This window comes from Meles meles, chromosome 6 (genome assembly GCF_922984935.1).
Source record: "Meles meles chromosome 6, mMelMel3.1 paternal haplotype, whole genome shotgun sequence".
Taxonomy (NCBI): domain Eukaryota; kingdom Metazoa; phylum Chordata; class Mammalia; order Carnivora; family Mustelidae; genus Meles; species Meles meles.
The window spans coordinates 96,506,678-96,517,884 of record NC_060071.1 but is presented as its reverse complement, the minus strand read 5'-3'; the positions used below and the strand labels follow the sequence as shown (position 1 = coordinate 96,517,884).

General features: G+C 33.8%; 1 pseudogene; it reads right to left on the bottom strand.

Moving 5' to 3' along the window:
* Positions 1–267: 267 nt before the first annotated feature.
* Positions 268–10,502, bottom strand: LOC123943644 (annotated as a pseudogene).
* Positions 10,503–11,207: the final 705 nt, after the last annotated feature.

Below are 11,207 nucleotides of genomic sequence, written 5' to 3'. Positions count from 1 at the left end.
TTGGGGAGGGTATGTGTTATGGTGACTGCTGTGAAATGTGTAAGACTGATGATTCATAGACCTGTACTGCTGGGGGCAAATAATACATTATACATTAATAGGAAATATATTGTAGTCTATGTATCTGGAATTAATAATGATACATTTTTAAAATATTTTATATGCAGCACTAGAATTACATTTCAATATCCCTGAATTATAAGGTTTTTCTTTATTAAAATTTGTTTCCTTCTTATTCTGTGACTTCTGAGCATCGTATGATCATTCCTAGGTACAAATAAGATATTTTTCAAACATCTTTTTAAGATTTTTCAGAATAATCCACATCATTATTATCTCTGTTCCTGCTTCTTCATCCTCTCCAGTGTGAAGATCCAATGCATCTCCTAAGTTCACCGTCTGTTTTTTGTCCATAATGTGTCCCCATGAAGCCTGAGCTCATCTTTGTAGAATGCAACTTCCACTTTACTTCTTATGTTGTAACATTTGTGAAATCAGGTGCATTTGGTCACATATATGTGGTGATTCCTTTTCCCTTCAAGAAACTTATTAAATCAATGGTTCATCTTACATTAACCGTGTCTTAGAATCAAGGAAATGTGACACATGGGATTTGCAGGCAGTTGCTTGACTCCTTAGGGAATAACTTTTCTCATTTTCTTTCAATATCTAGGCCTGTATTGAGGGTAACATGGTACAGAAAAGACTGAACTTTTTTTTTTCCAAGTTTTTATATCTCTGACCACACTGGGGTTATCCTTAACCTCCTATTCCTGCTCATTAATCTCCTTTTGATCATTTTCTCCATCACAGTCCTCTTCATCTACTTTTTACAAAATCTTTTTAGTGGAACTTTTTAGAACTTATATTACTTTTTAGTCTTATGGAAAAATAGAAAAATATATTCTAGAGATATTAAAAACCATGGGAGTCTCAGTGAGAAAGCATTATGGAAAAGTATTTTATAATGTGATGAAATTAATATGTTACTAGAAAAATATGTGTGGATGCCAAGAAGCAGAGTTTGTGTGAAGATGTTGCTCAGAGTCTAATTTTGGCTTTCTTAAAAGCAGGCAGATTGACACTAGACATAGGTATTACATATAAGTTTTATGTTAGAGCCTCTGTCCTTTTCTCCCCTTGTCCACACACTGCTGACCTCAGGGCCACCCTCCGCCCTTCAAATACAATTTAGAAAGGTCTGGGTGTATATGAAACAGGGAGTTGGGACCGAGAACATTTATAGATCAAGGGCTTTTAGAGGATCTCAAAGTGACCATACAGAGTGGTTCTCTCAGGAGAGGCACCAGTTCACACCTATCATTCAAGCATAATTGTCTCTCTTTGTAAAGTAAGTTTTGTCTTCATCCACTTAGTAAAGCTGTACTTGCTGTTCCATGAAAGCAGCAAGTGATTTTGCCTCTTCCTAGAGCTCAGGGGAGGAAAAAAATTTGTATCCAAGGAACTTACTTCCTATGCTTCAAGTTTGGAGTGATATTTACACTTCTCTGGGGCCTTTAATAATTGCAAAACATTACCACCCTCTGAGATACTTCTAGAATAGAAGATATCAAAGACTTCCATAAATGAGTTAAAAGTTGTGTATTTAATAAAAATAATTTTCACATAAGGAAACACGTGAGGGAAATTAAACTGATCTAGTAAAAAAGGAAAAAAAAACCTAGGAACTTGAGGTAACTGAACATTCTATACATACTATGGCTCTGCCAATTACTTCCTTCCCCATTCTTTCTAATGAATCTCTTTCTTTCTCTCTCTCTCTCTCACACACATACATATACATATACATACACACACACACACACACACACAATCACACAATGATGTATATAACATATCATATGATTCAGAAATTCCACTTCTAGGTATATACACAAAATAATTGAAAGAAAGGACTCAGTGATATATTTGCACATGTATTTTCTTTTTCCTTTTTTCTTTTTAGTTATGTTTGGGTAACTACTGTGTAGTACATAATTAGCCCCTGATGTAGTATTCAATTATTCATTAGTTAAGTGTAACATCTAGTGCTCATCACAGCATATGCCCTCCTCAATACCCATCACCCTGTTATCCCCCTCCCTGCCCCTACCCAACCCTCCTCCACACATGTTTATAATATTATTAATAAGAGTCAGACTGTGGAAGGAGTGTAAGTGCCTATTGACTGATGAATTGATAAACAAAATGTGGTCTATACATACAACAGAATTTTTTTCAGGCTTAAGTAGGAAGAAAATTCTGACACATGTTTCATGGCTGAAACCTGAAGAAATTATGCTAAGGGAAATAAGCCAGACACAAACATTAAAATATTGTGTAATTCTACTGATTACAATACCTAGGGCAGTCAATTTCATAGAGACAGAAAGTAGAATGCTAATTGCCAAGGACTGGGAGTAGTGGTGCATGGGAAGTTAATGTCTAATAGGTAAAGAGTTTCACTTTGGAAAGATGGAAAAGTTCTGTAGATGGATGGTGGTGATGATTGCATGATAACATGAATGTATTTAATGCCCCAGAATGGACACTAAAAAATAATTTAAATTGTAAATTTTATGTTATGAGCATTTAATCGCAATGTAATTTTTTTTTTAAATTTGAGTATAATTGACACATAATGTTACATTAGTTTCAGGTGTACAACATAGTAGTTCCACAAATCTGTACATTATGCTATGCTCACCACAAGTGTTACTACCATCTGTCACCATGCAATGTGATTACAATATCGAGGGCTATATTCCTTATGGTGTGCATTTTATTTCTATGACTTCATTCCGTAGCTGGAAGCCTGTCTCTTATTTCCCTTCACCCATTTTGCCCAATTAAAAAAAAAAGAAAGAAAGAAAAGTAAAAGAGGGAAAGAGTGTTCATTTGCATCAAATGCTGCTCAGGCAATGTATACTGCAAAAACACATAAATTGCTGTTGAATTTGGCAAAATGAAGGCTTTAAGAATTCTGACAATAACACGTTCAGTAATATTTCTATGGCATTGTATTTATACATTTAAATTTATATTTAAATTATTGTGCAAAAATTTAAATAGTACACTTCTTAGCTACCCAAAATGTTTTCATTGGAGAGAGAGCTTATCTAATTCTTTGTGTCCCCAATAATTTCTAACACAACGCAATGTATTTGGGTGGGACTCAAATTTATTTATAGAATTGATACCCGCCAACAGAGAAAAATCAGTTTTAAAATCCACAAAAATACACTAATATAAAGAAATGATATGCCCCTGAAATAGAGCCTGATTTGTTAAATAATACATGTTTTTCTTCACAAATAAAGTTGCTACTTTTCTTAAATCTTAAAATTTCATTGGGGAATATGGAATTTTCTATTTTCTGAATTTGTGCCATTGAACTATCTAGTAATATGAGTCTGCCACACTATTTCATTTCAACTCCATAGCAGAGCTCCACTGTGCTTTATTATCTTGGTTATTCTTACTACTTTTCTTTTTGAGATTTTTATTCTGGCTATACTTGATTGTTTATTTTTCCAAAGAAATTTATTTAGTGGTAAAAATGCTCTATAGTTAATTAACTTGAGACTATGTTCACTTATTAGTATTACTTCGGTGGATGTTGGCATCTTTTTAGTGTTTGTCCAGAACATAGTACAGTTTTCAACTTATTCATATCATGTCATCTTATAGATTTAGAACGATAGAGCTGTCTTCATATCGAATCCACTTGTTTCTTATTAATATTATTTTATCTTTGGGGTTCCTATGGTAATATACAAATGCATGTTTGTTTGTTTTTAATATGTGAAAACTATTGTTTTAACTAGTTGATTTTATAAGCAACCAGATTACTGGTTTTTCATATAAGCAGTTTTTGTGACAACTGGGTAGTTTTTTTGAAGAATAATTGTAGTTGGACCTATAGCTCTCATCTTACACTGGGCTAGTACCACATTAATCAAATGTTTTTTAATATGAAAACAAAAATTATAAGAGCATTTAAAAAGTCTGTAGGAAAATTATCCTTTAATTATTTTACATATGTAGTATGTAAAGTCTTTATATCTTTAATGCAAACCCAGAAAATAAAAAAAATTAATATATTAAACTACATGAACAGACACATTCTGCAAAGCGAAAGATGAATTATCACAGAATAAAAGATTTTGCAGTTTCTGCCACAGAAAAAGGACAATTTCCCCAATCTATAAAACATTTCTTCAGATTAAAAAAATCTAGCTGCCAAATAGAAACATGTTGAAGAATATTAAGAATTAAAAGAAAAAATTCTAAATATATAATAAAATTATTCAATATTTTAATTTAAGTAAATACATATTGAAATTGTAATGAGATATAATACTTCTCTTTATTCAGTTTGCAGAGGAAAATTTGCCCTTAAATATTATTGATGGGAGTATAAGTTAATATAATTTCTTTGTACGGCATTTTGGAAAATCAACCCAAATTATAATTGTACATTTCTTTGACCAGAACTTCCAATTGGAATTTTTATATGTTATCTACTTATTATAACATTGATATAACACCTAAAGATTGAAAGCAATATCAACGTATGACATTATCTCTGATATTTATTTTTTTAAAAGATTGCAGAACACAGTGCACAATATGCTACAACATGTGCAAAAAGAGATAAGACAACATCTTTGAAATTAGATTTGTGTGTGTGTCATCTTTGCCTCTTTGAAAGCATATGTATGATTTCCTACTAGAACTGTAAATTGTTTATTTTGAACAGGGTCATATAATTCAGTGTGACCCCATTCTCTCTCATGGTAGCACTTCATTCTCTTCCCACTTTAAGTTTCTCCAAATACCGTGGCAATCAGACTCTTATCAGGGAAGAGTCAACATATCACTACAAACTTAACCCCTGTTACAAGTCAACATATCACTACAAACTTAACCCCTGTTAAAAGATATTTGTCCTGATCTGTCTCTAGATATCTTACTTTGAGGAATGTTCAGATTCTGTGATTTTTATAGTAACAACATGATGTCTGCCATCCCTCACCATTATCAAACTTCAGACAAAACCTCTAAATCTTATCACTCTTAAATATCAACTATAAGAAGGGTAAATATAATTCATATAACATAAATCGTGAAGGTCTGAACTCCATGGCTGAAGTTACAACATTATTTAATTTGGGAAAATAATGAGAAGACCATAAACCAGAGCAGATTTGCCTCTAGACAGCTGCTGCTTAAGCCAGAACACAAAATACTTCAACTTTTGCTAAATATACCCTTAACATATTCTTCCTCATGAGGTTTCATGAAATTTGATTAAAACAAACAGAAAAAGTTTAGCTTTTCTGCTTTTCCTCCTCCCTTGCTTGCAATGATAATGGTGGTGGTAGGTTCATCTCTCTTATTATGAAGGGCCAAGTATTTCCCTTCACAAAAGTAGGAAGGTGATTATCTTTCCTCTGGAATTTGCTGAGTAATTAAATCGATAGATGGATACAATAATTCCAGAATATAAAAATAAGGTACACATGGCAAAAATGGTAGAGGGGAGTGCCTTTCTTATTTGAGCTGGATATGATGAGAGTGTTTCTTCTGTTGTAATAGGTGCAAGGAGGGTAGTTGAGCTTATGCTATCTTGCTTGAATAACCAGAGCTGAACATAGCATATCAGACAAAAAAATGGCCATAAGTAGCAAGAAGACATGGTATAGATCCTCACTGTTGGGGGTGAGGACTGTGAAAAGGACAAGTCCTGCCAACTTGATCAAAGGAATTCCGGAAACATATCCCTGGTGACTCCCCAAATCATCCAATGTGCCAAAATAAAGTACAAATCAAATGACATCTGAATTCTAAAGAGGTGGTCATGGGCCAAACATGGCTTCTCTGGTTTTCACACAAGTTTTGCATTCTGAGAAGCTTTCAAGCTGCTTCCAACTGGATGTAGAATTCCTGATATTGAGATTATAAACTAGATGGTTAGTAATTTTTTAAATACTTTATCTCTTTATCTGAGAGAGACAGGGAGGGGTGAAAGGAGAAGGAGAAGCAAACTCACTGCTGAGCAAGGAGCATGATGCTGGGCTCCATGGCCCCGGGGCCCTGGGATCATGACCCGAGCTAAAGGAAACCGCTTAACCCACTGAGCCACCCAGGCACCCCAAAGGATAGTAATATTTAAAGTAAGTACTGGTTTATAAAATTCTCTGAATGAGAAAGACTAGGACAAAATTAAGACTTTTTTTTCTAGCTTCTAAGCAGACTAGTGGGATTTAAGACCAAGAAGAAATTGTTCATGCAGTTTTGAAACTGTATGTTAACTATTTAGTACAACTGATATGATTATATTACCCAAAATCAGCTATTTGCTATTTGTGTTGGGTTTTATATTCAGATGTAGTGAAAAGAAAGGCCATAGGCATCCCAATGTTCATAGCAGCAATGTCCACAATAGCCAAACTGTGGAAAGAGCCGAGATGCCCTTCAGCAGATGAATGGGTAAAGAATATGTGGTCCATATATACAATGTAACATTACTCAGCCATGAGAAAAGATGATTACCCAACTTTTGGATTGGAGGAGACTGAATGGGACTGAAAGAGATTATGCTAAGTGAAATAAGTCAAACAGAGAAAGTCAATTATTATTATTAAGAATTAAGAATACCAATTATTATATGGTTTCACTTATTTGTGGAACATAAGGAATAACATGGAAGATATTAGAAGAAAGAAAGGAAAAATGAAGGGGGTGAAATTGGAGTGGGAGACAAACCATGAGAGACTATGGATTCCAGGAAACAAACTAAGGGTTTTAAAAGGGGGTGGTGTGGGGAAAAGTGGTCCTGGTGATGGGTATTAAGGAGGGCATGGATTGCATGGAGCACAGTGTTATATGCAAACATGTTCCATGAATCATGGAACACTTCATCAAAACCTAATGATGTACTGTATGGTGACTAACATAACACAATTAAAAAAATAAACAGAATTAGTAATTAAAAAAAATAATTTCTATGGCTATAGGAAGTAAACCCTGAGTAACTTTGGCAGGTCCCATGCTTTCTGGATTTTCTAGGTGATGCTGCTCTGAAAGACAATGTTTTGAGACGCAGTCACAATCTTCCTGGGTAGTGCCATCTTAGAGCAGTTATGGTATTATGGTCTAATCATAAGAACTCTCTGTGGACACCTTTTTGGAATGGTTGAACATTTTTTAATCAAAAGACTTTTATTAAAGTTAATTTTATATAGTCATAAAATAGCAATCTGTCTACAAATAAACAAATAAAATTATTTACATTGATAGCTGATCAAACACCATAGAAGTGGCAGATATATGGGAGGGAAGTACTTTTTTGGAAAAAGATCTGTAAGTTCATGTATAGTGGAATTCAAATCATTCAAATCATTATAATCTGTCTTTATATGCCATAAAAAAATCAAGAATAAAGGAGACCAGAAAGAATAAAAGATTACTAAAAGAGATAGAAGTTATATTGAATTAAAATCACTCAAATGATAATAATGTTTTCTATATTTATAGAGGCATGATCTATTACCAAGCCTTAATTATCATTTTCAGAAGTCTAATCATGCTATCAAGTACATTCTGATTTATTTAAATTGATAAAATGAACAGTAATAACTGAAGTGCCAAGTAGCAACAAACAAATTTCAAATAAGAAAAATCCATTTAACCTGCACTAGTTAGCAGATAGAGGAAACATGTTTTCACTAGATCATCACTAGTAGGAAACCTCTGAACTAGCAAAGTATGTCTTGGTTTATGGATATATCCACCAGTGCCTGTTCTCTTGCGGACATTTCAGTATAGACGCTTGTGGTCACATTATCATGTGTTAGCTAAGAAGGTAAAACATCAGAAGCCAAGTCCAGAGGCAAAGGAAGATTTTAGTTTCCTTGAAATTGTCAAAGCCAATTAAGATGAGTGAGTCAAAATTTTAAGACTTCGGTGGTTCACTGATTTATTCATTTTTTCTTCACTTTGAAATGATTCAGTGACTGGCAAATTTATTTGTAGAGGTGATGGGAGGGGTGGCAGAAAATGTGGAGTTATTTTTATTAGTTTAGCAAATCCTTGCCAATGATTAAGTTTCAGTAGAACCATAGGAACAACCACTACACAATTAAAATAATCTTTGAGCAAGTTTCATGCTAATTCTGAAGTGTTAAATTATAATAACCGTATTTATTTTTAAACAAAGAAACTGGGGAAGAAGGAAGCTAGTGACTCAAACCTAATTATGAATTATCAGCTTGGATAATGCTAAATTTTAACCACTATTTGAATTATGTGGTGACCTCTCACGATTAGAGCAACACAATGAGAAAGATACACTTGCTCATCTTTATTGAAATATTGGAAATAAGTCTATGGTCTGTTCTCCCATTTTAAAATATATCATTATTTTAATTCTTAACCTTTCTTTGAAAACCTATTACCATGCATAAGTCATATGCATCAGTTTTAGTTATGATAGTAGTGAATTCTCTGAAAAGGAGGTTTCTGAGAATGTAACTAATTCTGTTCACAATGTCCATAATCTCAGAGTTTTACAATGTCACATTGAGATAAGAAAAATACTGAAATTATGAAATAGAAATTAAATGTATAAATCAGGCTGAAGTTTATTTTAAAGCTGATTTTAAAAGAAAACAAATTAAATGATTTTAATTGTAGTTATTGAAGAGCTTTAGGTTCTTTTATGTTTTTGGTCTGGTTGTAGTGGAAGATTGTCTATTGCCTAAATTATACAGAAGAAAAATAATATCAAGGTTATAAATGGAATGAAAAATGATTCCACACTGGGTAGAATGCATTTATATAACTCAGCAGTGTTTTTAATATCTTCTTTGGTATTTTTTTCTATAGGTAAAAATGGTTATTTATATTTTATGTTTCTCTTATTTGAAACCTACATAGGTTTCTTTATTACTCTTCAACAAATGACATTATCGTATCTTAGCAGTTGTTGAAAAAATACTCATTCCTTTTGAAGATCCGTTATGTGACCTATTTTACAGAGTTTTTAACATTTAATGATCCCTGGAGACTCCAGTTTGTCAATGTTACTGTCAATGTTAATAATTTATACTTTTCCTAAATACGAAAAGCACTGGAGAAAATGGAGTGATAAATAAGGGAAAATAAAAACAAAGTTTCTATAAATTTGAAGAAAGTTCAGAAATTTAAATAAGAAAGCATTGTGCGTGTGTGTGATAAAAATTAAAAGAAATAAAAACATAAAGGAGAGGATGATTAATTTATAATCTTGAGATTCTAACATTAAGAAGCACAATAATTATTTAGGGGAGACAAACATTTTTTAGACCTTAAACTCCCAGAGTAACATTTTCTATGACTGTATTACCTTTTGAATTTATTCCTTCATTCTACAAATATTGGTTAATTATTTTACTGCATTGGGGGAGGAGGATGCTGTGATATATGTCAGAGGCATCAACATCTTCAAAGAACTTAAGTTTTAATAGAAATATCTAAGTAAATTAATTAAAATTGGAAAAATACTATTTTATACATATTGTGTAGGTATCTATGTGGGTTCTGTAAAAGGAAGAACAAAGAAGTGTCCCATGCTTACCTAGAGTTAAGCCATGACGCACTTCATTGGAGAGAAATTGGGAACTTAGACTAGGATCCCTAGAAAACAAAGACAGAAGGACAGAAGCTTATTAATAAAACTTTATTAGGGAGTACAATGCCTAGGAAGGAGTGAAGGAGATAGACTCAAAGAAGAACATAAAGGGATGCCTGGGTGACTCAGTTGTTAAGCATCTGCCTTCAGCTGGGATCATGATCCCAAGGTCCTTGGATCGAGCCCTGCATTGGGCTCCCTGCTAAGCAGAAAGCCTAATTCTCCCTCTCTGACTTCCCCTGCTTGTATTCCCTCTCTCACTCTGTCTCTCTCTGTCAAATAAATAAACAAAACCTTAAAAACAGGAAGAAGGAGGAGGAGTAGGAGGACATATAAAAGCTGGCCATAACTTTCTGACAGACTTTTTTCCTATTTCCACAGGGATCTTCACAAAGACTCTATGAATGATTCATGAAGCAGAGGGATAAGAAAGACAGCCATACTCTTCAATTGTCTCTTATCTCCCCTTGATCAGAATTTGCCACCACGAGTAATAACTCTCCATCATTTCCATGTAGTATGCTGATTACCTGTTGAATTGTGCTACTTCTCATGCTGGAGGAGTAATAGGGATGCCCCAGACTTGGAGGCAAGAGGTGGCAGGAACATTTGTGTGAAGTGTGACTCTGTAGGGTATAACTGGAAGCAAGGAGAGGGATCAGAAATAGGGACTTCAGAGACCCCTTAACTGGTAGTAATAGTTGTGGCAGTAGCCACAGCAGTAACTCATATTACCATATTACACAAGTCTATGTTGGGAAGGTTTGACCAGAAAAGAATTCAAGTGTACAGACCTGGAATTATCCATAAACTGAATCTTGTGCATGCTGCTTGACATTAGTGTTGAAAAATAACTAGATATTGACCAAATTAAGAAAGGAAAATGTGGGTGCAAGAGGAAACATCATAAGAAAGTGCATTATGTGTGACTATATTACTCCTGAATCCATCCATATTTCTCCATTGATACAGCTCCAGTCCTTTTCCAGGTGTTTAAAATCGTAGGCTATTAATTTGCAGCCTTCTAAAAATCACTATTTAATTGCTCTGTCCACATTTAACTTTTACTCTTCCCATTCATAGATCCATTGTTCATCCTCCAATGCAAATCTGGTTGTGGCATTTCAAATCTGAAAGTACTTCAATGCATTTCCATTCATTTAGGATAAAATTTCCGATCCTTGACCTACCAAGATTTTCTAGTACCAACCTATGTTTTCTCTTAGCCCCAACTTTGATGGTTCACTGTTTTCCTCACATATGCCAATATGTTTTCATTCCTGTATCCTCGGTGCCTAGCAGAGCGCCTGACACATATCCATACAAATAGTCATGAAGTAAATGACTACATTATTGCCCCTCAGGAGCTCCATTGAACAAGCAAGGCAGATTTATAGATATTTCAAAGATTGGAATAGAATCCCATGTAGCATAATGCTACATGGAAATTTTTTTGTGTCATATTGTGTTGTTTTTGAAGAGGAGAAGGGCATTAGGAAAAACTTTAGAGCATTAATCTGAAAAAAAGGGA